The following is an 8,114-nucleotide window of genomic DNA, read 5'->3' as shown; positions in this document are numbered from 1 at the left end:
TCTCTCCTCTCCTCTCCTCTCCTCTCCTCTCCTCTCCTCTCTTGTCCTCTTTTCTCCTCTCCTCTCCTCTCTTGTCCTCTCTCCTATTGTTATTCGGTTCACATTGATTCATTTTTGGCTGTTTCATTTTAACACATTTAGAATCATGTTCTGGAAAAACATTTCATTTAAATCAGATATTTTCATCACAGGGTTTATCGGAATGTCTGTGTGCTTGAGTCACTGGGCGACTAAGCACCGCCACGCGTGAATGAAACAGACAGCTTTCCCAGAGGTCCGCTGAGTGTGCGTATGAGTGTGTGAGTGTGTGTGTGTGTGTGTGTGTGTGTGTGTGTGTGTGTGTGTGTGTGTGTGTGTGTGTGTGTGTGTGTGTGTGTGTGTGTGTGTGTGTGTGTGTGTGTGTGTGTGTGTGTGCGTGTGTGTGTGTGATTGTGTGTCTCAGAGATAGATCCGGTCTCGATCACGCACGGCAGAGCTCCGTTTAAACCGTCAATTGAACTTCACCATTTAACTAACCGAGCAAATCTAATTTACTAAAACATCACCTAACACCAGAATGAACCCCCTGTCCGCGGAGTGGATTTGAAATGAAAAACGTCAGTTATATTTAAGAAGTAACATCTGATCGCCAAATGATAATAACAATCCATGATTTTTGATTTGCTAATTATAATACATTTAATTCTATTTTTATCACTATCGTTTTATATATTATTAGGCCTTTGTTATGATTACAATTATTTTAGGACTAGAGTATTCTCACCTGCTTCGTCATTGAGTCTATGAGGCGGACGAACAGGTCTTGTTCGGTCCGGACACCTAAGAAAAAACACACACACACACACACACACACACGCACACACACGTACACGCACGCACGCACACGAATGCAGACACAAAAACACAGACACGGACACACGCAAGCGCACACACGCAAAAAAAAAGAAGACAGTCTTTACATCACACATGACAATCTTCTCCCCTTGAGAATAATTCACGTCATAGGCCTAACACACGATTTAAATTCTACCCGCTTGTCCGGACCCCAGAGAATAACTTATTAATTATAATTACCAACATCATATTCATTATAATAATCATAGCCACCGTCCTGCGGTTATGTCGCGGAATTCATTTCATGCAAATACTTTACTTCTGTCGGCCACTTGATCTGCGCGTAAAATGTGTTTAATCCTTTTCCAACATTACTCAATCATATGGTAATTTGGTAAATGTCATCTTCTGATGTCAAGTGTATTAAATTAAATATTTAGTCTTACCATTACTGTAAAGGAGTTGAAGTTTGTAGTGAATTCCGTTGTTGGTCTTTTCGCTGTTGGGCTCCTAAACACACACACAAGTAAGACACATATCTTTAACACACACATTAAATACAAGGGTAATTAGCAGAAAACACACTTGAAGTGAATATTATGTATCTTCATATAATGCTGGATAATGGGGGCTAGGGTCCTGCAACTAATTTTTGTTTTTTTAATTCAATTGTTTTGTTAATTCAATTGTTTTAAGATTTAGATATAGGCTGTATAAATAAAGATTCACTTACTTGCTTACTACTGAATTGCACAGTTGAGTTCTAAAGACAATTTCTAAGGCTTTTAAAAAATAATTGACCATGTTAGATTTAGTTGTAGGCTATATGCTTCAGGCTATTTTCAAAAGTAAACGGAAGGACACAAGGACTAACGGTGTGTTTGATGCGGCGCGCCTGGAGCTACATGGCATTATAATATCTCCATATATCTCTGTCCCACCTTGTCTTTCTCCACAAAGTCCACATAGGCGGTCCTCTCCACCTCCACAGGCTGGCCCTGCCGGTCGTACAGCGCGAGCACAAAGTGGAAGAAGTTGGACTTCCGGAGGTTGGAGGGCGGCTGCTTCTCGTAGTGCGCCCGGGCCAGGGCGACCCCGCTGCGGGCACGCGGGGAGAGAAGGCTCGGTGGTTAACAGACAGACCTCTAACGCTACGGGTGACCTTGACATGGGTCTCAACACGTTTCATTAAAACCGTTGAACACGCAGTCATGGGCTATTTTATGCGTTTATTAAATGATTATCGTCATTTTGGTTGCCTGAGGATTGCAAAAAGTAATTTGATGGCAGTTATTAAACACAAAAGTTGTAACCTTTATGGAGCAGCCTGTGGGGTGGTTTCTTTTTAAGCTTTAAAATGCATTTTTCACAAAAATGCATACATTTATTATCATGTCTTCTGGAGCGTTGCGGTTTACTTCGAGGTGCAGACTTAATTCTAACAAACTAAAACGGACCAGATCATAATTATAGAGCGTCCCTCGGGTGGCGCTCGAGGTGATAAATGGTCAAGACTTTATGCAAATGAGATTAATTATGTCAGGATCATGTCCCCTTTCAGGTCCGGTGACCCGATCCCCATGCTCTAGTTATAAGTCACCGTGGCGCGCGGACAACACGGAGGTCTTGGACCGGACCGTCATACACAAGACTTGGCCGCCGCTTCACGCTCTAAGAACAATGAGGACCGGCCCGTCTCCAGGTGTCAGGAACCCTTCGCATTTAACGTCTGCGAGCCACTTGACCTCAACCAAGATTTGGCCTATTTGGATCGATGCGATAAAGCAGTAGAGTGAAGATAAACGAGAGATGATGGATGAAAACCGATAAACGGTGAGTCCTTACCTTTGCGCGGCGGTGTTGGCGTCCACCACGCCGCTCGAGTGCATCCACGAGCGCACGGCGGTCATCCCGCCGAGCGGCTCCTCTTTCATCCCTCCGCGTGGGACGGACTCCTGGATCCCGAACATCTCACGAGCCGCGGAGTCCTGAAGTGTCGTGAGGATCTCTTGATCGATCAGGATCGATCCGGATTCACCCGACGCGTCTGCTGCACGAGACCCAAAAGTTGTTCTCCAGCACGCGACTCGCCCTTCACCTGCTCGAGCCGTGGCAGGTTAAAGCGCGCGGGTGACGCGGGAACCGTGGATTAAATGGACTACCGTCTTTAATTTGACATGGATATTTGATAGTGAGCCTAGGTGGGGGTAAACGAGAGTTTGGAGAATCTAGCGGGGAGAATAAAAGTCCACTGAGTGAAGAAAGAAGGAATAGAGAGAAACGATATTCTGGCACAAAGTGGCGGTTTCTTGTAGAGAGATAAACACGGTGTAAATAATAATAGGCATAACAGTTAGGGTGAGCGGGTACGGGGTACCGGGTACCGGGGCTGGGTGTAGCGGAGAGGGAGACACTCTCAGTCCTGCATCCCACAGGACTGGAGCTTTTCCCCGCGAGCCGAACCGAAAAACCCCCGGGATCCTCCGGTCACCCTGTGACGCACGAGAGGAGGCGTGCCGTGCCCAAATATGGAACAGAGCGATTGTGTGTGTGTGTGTGTGTGTGTGTGTGTGTGTGTGTGTGTGTGTGTGTGTGTGTGTGTGTGTGTGTGTGTGTGTGTGTGTGTGTGTGCGTGTGCGTGCGTGTGCGTGTGCGTGCGTGCGCAGCGTGTGTGTGCGTGCATCTGTGTGTGAGAGAGAGATTTCGCTACTGAGCGCGCCATCCTGTCAGTCTCGCAGAAGACAGAAGGGAGAAATGAGGGGCGCGTGGAAGCGGTTTCCACTCTAGGCACGAGACCCCTGCGACCTGCAGCTTTTGTTTATTCAGACTGATTTAACCTCGAGACCAATCAACATCACATCACTACACAAACACAACACGACACGACATACACGATACGCAACATCTGACCGTATACACACACACACACACACGCACACACACATACACACACACACACAACACTACTATCTTCAACACAATATTCACAACACACTCACTACACAATGTTTTTTAAGACAGGCATGTTGTTTGTTCGTTGTTACAAATGTATTGTTTTTGTGTTGTTGTAACCATGGCCTCCAGCCGATGCACCCTCCCTCCTCTCTCCTGAACTGGACTAAACCGATATAAACACCTGGAGCCGTTTACCAACACACATGGTCTGCGTCGGTACAGGTACTTGCACGTTTGGAGTTCAGGACGTGTGGGGTCAGATGTGTAGACAGGGAGACTTAATCCAGGTGTATTGGTAGACCGGTACACATGTAATCCAGGTGTGTCTGTAATCCAGGTGTATTGGTAGACCGGTACACATGTAATCCAGGTGTGTCTGTAATCCAGGTGTATTGGTAGACCGGTACACATGTAATCCAGGTGTGTCTGTAATCCAGGTGTATTGATACTACATATCTGTAATCCAGGTGTATTGATACTGCATATCTTTAATCCAGGTGTATTGATACATATCTGTAATCCAGGTGTATTGGTACTGCATATCTGTAATCCAGGTGTATTGTATCTGCAATCCAGGTGTATTGGTACTGCATATCTGTAATCCACGTGTAATGGTAGGCCCTCAGACATACATAATTCAGTTGTGTTGCTAGGTACAGGCCTGTACTAAAGGTGTGTTGGTAGACGATATATACCTGTAATCGAGGTGACGATCTCTAGCTGTGATAGGGGAGTGTATTGAGACGGCTACAAACCTATACAACACAGGTGTGTTGGTGGACAGGTAGTCATCCTGTACATCGTTTCTTCGCGTCACTGATCAGCTGGAAAGTCTTGGCTCGAGGCGTGAGGCCGTCGAGGGATATGAGCCGCGTGAAGCCCCGCGAGCCACCGGGGAACCGAGGGGTGTAACCGGACCGGCATGAAGAGAGAGGAGAAACTAACAGAGGAGAGTAGAAGAGGAGAGGCGATGAGAGGAGAGGAGAAGACAGGAGGAGAGAGGAGTTTAAGTGTGCTTTATGTCAATCTGTCTCGTGCTCCGCGGGTTAAGTGATTTAACTGTCCGCGCGCTTCTTCTTCCTCCTCCGCCACGTCCGTTCAGCAAGCGCTCTAATTGAATAAAGGTAGGTATGTCATCTTTTATTTAATGGCCTCTTTTAAAAGAGTCCTCTCTGTGACAGACGCCACGTTATCTGCACATTATTTATCGCTCCTTGAATTTTACCAATGACCTGTCTGCTTTTTAAATCAATAGATCGATAAATCAGTGTTGTGTTGGAGTGACACGCTTGCAAAGTATTATGCTATAATCACTAGAGAACTATCCTCTCATCTTTGGCCGTATATGGCATTTAAAGGACGACAAGCCATATTTTTTTCCTAATGAAGGTGGCTCTTTTAAATCTAACTAAACTGACTTTTAAAACCGTTTCAGTTGGGTGATATGTTGAAGATGGGATATGATCCGGTTTTAAATGATGAAGCCGGGGCGGCTGCCGGTGAAGCGATCCCGGGGTCGGCGACATCACGGACGGAACGGTGGATTTGGCTTCCCTTTATTTGTTTCCTTCCTCCTCATTTTCCTTATTTTATTTACTTACTCTTATATATTTTGTCCTTCAATTTTACGATTGTTTGTCTTCGGTCCATTCTTTTCCCATTATTTTTGCTTTTTATATATATTTTTGTCTTTTACAACATAGGCAGCTGGCCCCTTCGCGCACGGGGATATTCTATTAGCGGGAAAATTAATGCAAATCTTCGCGAGGAGCCGTCTGAAAAGGCGACGGCGCGCGCACCCTCCACCCACCTTCCTTCGCGAGGCTGCAGTCAGCGAGGACGCCGGCACGAGCCCAAGTGAGGAACAGTTCTGCTCGAGCCTTTGAAGCTTCGCGCGCCGCACGCACCTCCTGATTAACGGGGACGTTTTCTGGAAATCAATTACTGTTAACCAGTTTAACATATTCAACGGGACAGCCAAAATGTTAATAAAATAAATAATAATACAAGCACAATAAGATAATTAACAACATTTTTAGTTACGACGGTGTGGCTACATAATTGCAGTACATAATTTGTAGAGCTGAAACTTAAACAGCTTTGCAATACATTCCCATTAATAAAACGTAAAACCCATAGTTGATGCAATATTTAATGTTTCACTCACTGGCAGCTAACCCAATTTGTAATAACAATATTTTAGCAAATAATGATGATAGGCAACCATTCTAATTACAATAATAGCACACTAATATTAATAAAGAAATATTATCATTAATATTATTATAACTACTATACTTCTTTTAATAGTAGCAATAATAGTAGTAATTCTAGTAATAATAGCAGTAATAATTCTGGAGTCTAAACGGCTGGTGTGTCCGCATGTGTGTGAGAGAGTGGAGTCTAAACGGCTCTCGTTAGTGTGTGTGAAGTGTTTCCTTTTGTGTGGATTTACGTCGCACAATTCATCTACGATGCGGCGTGCGCGCCCGCACACACACAGACATGTCCCTATTTGCATTTAAATAGCGACATCAACCGACGCGCGTGCCACACACCAGTGGGTTTCCCAGATGTCACCGCAAAGTCAGATGGGCCAGCTGTCACGCACGCAAAGACTCACAGTAAACACACACGCACGCACCCGGGCGCGAGCGAACAGCCCATCTCTCTCTCTCACACACACACACACACACACACACACACACACACACACACACACACACACACACACACACACACACACACACACACACACACACACACACACACACACACACACACACACACACGCACACAACAGCAATGTTCTGATCCAACTGGCTAAGAAGCGTTCAGTCATTGAACACTAAACACACACACACGCCGTCCCAGCGCACACACCGAAACACACGCACGGAGACACACACGGAGATTGTCGGACGCCACTCAAACTCTGTCCTTACCTTTTATACATTCTGTCTTTCATACCGTCTGTTGTTATAATATATATATATATATATATATATATATATATATATATATATATATCGAACAACTTTACACAGAAAGCCGCTGCAAATGATGATAAAATATCAATACCATCCCACAGACAGACAGATAGATATTGAGAGAGACAGAGCGAGCGAGAGAGAGAGAGAGAGAGAGAGAGAGAGAGAGAGAGAGAGAGAGAGAGAGAGAGAGAGAGAGAGAGAGAGGGAGAGAGAAAATATCCTCCCAACGGATGGCTGACTTCATCAACAGATCAAAGCGGTAATCGATACCATTTGTCGGCCGTATGTCATGATCTGTTCATTTGATGGTGGATGTTTAATTTTTATTGTTTGCCTTTCAGTACAAATAGCATGTGTTCTTTATTTATATATTGCGTTTTAATATGTTCAGATATTTTATTCCACCATGGAGGCCAATCGGTAAAAAGTAAAACCATCTGAATGAAAGGTTGTTTTAGTTTGTCCGATTTTTATCTTTCGAGTTGTAGATAAAGCACTAAACACTAAATCCCCATTGGCGTTAAAATCATCAAATCAAATAATTTGTTTCTGTCTTAACATTCTCCGTCTAATGGTGATCGCTTTAAAAATCTAAACAAGGGGGAAATTCTTTCAAAGAAACCGTTCTGTGTCCCATAAATAAATAATGAGCTGTTCCCAGCCCGACAAAAACACAGAGAACCGAACAACAAGCAAGAGCGCTCCGTTTGGCCCCGGAGGAGAGGGGGAGGAGGAGAGGGGGAGGAGGAGAGGGGGAGGAGGAGCCGGGGAAGGAGAGGGGATGTAAGTGGGGGTTGAGGAGAAGGGGAAGGAGGAGGGGAAGGAGGAGGAGGAGGGGGAGGAGGAGGAGGAGGCGGTGGGGCAGGAGGGGAGGTGGAGAGGAGGGGAGGAGAAGGAGAGAATGGGGAGGTGGAGGAGGGAGCCGGGAGCCTGGAGCCGGGAGCCGGGATGGTGGGATGGGAGAGGACGGGAGGCAGGGAGGACGGGAGGAGGAGGGGAGGGGAGGAGGGGAGCTAAGGGAATTCCCCGCCGCAGCGGTGCATCCGCTCAGTGAGGAAACAGCGCCGCCTTGCGGCCCCGGGACGGAACCGATGACCTCTCAGAAGAGATCTTTTTGCGGCAAGCAAGCACTCACAAGGAGGACCACAGCGGCTTTTTAAAAATAAAGAGAGGAAGAGTTAGAAGTATGCCTGTTTAAAGAAAAATTCATTGAAAATCGATTCTGTCTTCCGAGGGATGGACAGATTAAGTAAAATAGCCTATACAATAATTTGCAGAAGAATAACAAGATAAACCAAATATATAAGTTTAAGATCCTAAAAGTATTTTCTT

The sequence above is a fragment of the Gadus chalcogrammus genome, chromosome 18, assembly GCF_026213295.1.
Source record: "Gadus chalcogrammus isolate NIFS_2021 chromosome 18, NIFS_Gcha_1.0, whole genome shotgun sequence".
Taxonomy (NCBI): domain Eukaryota; kingdom Metazoa; phylum Chordata; class Actinopteri; order Gadiformes; family Gadidae; genus Gadus; species Gadus chalcogrammus.
Note: the sequence above shows the minus strand (reverse complement) of the source record.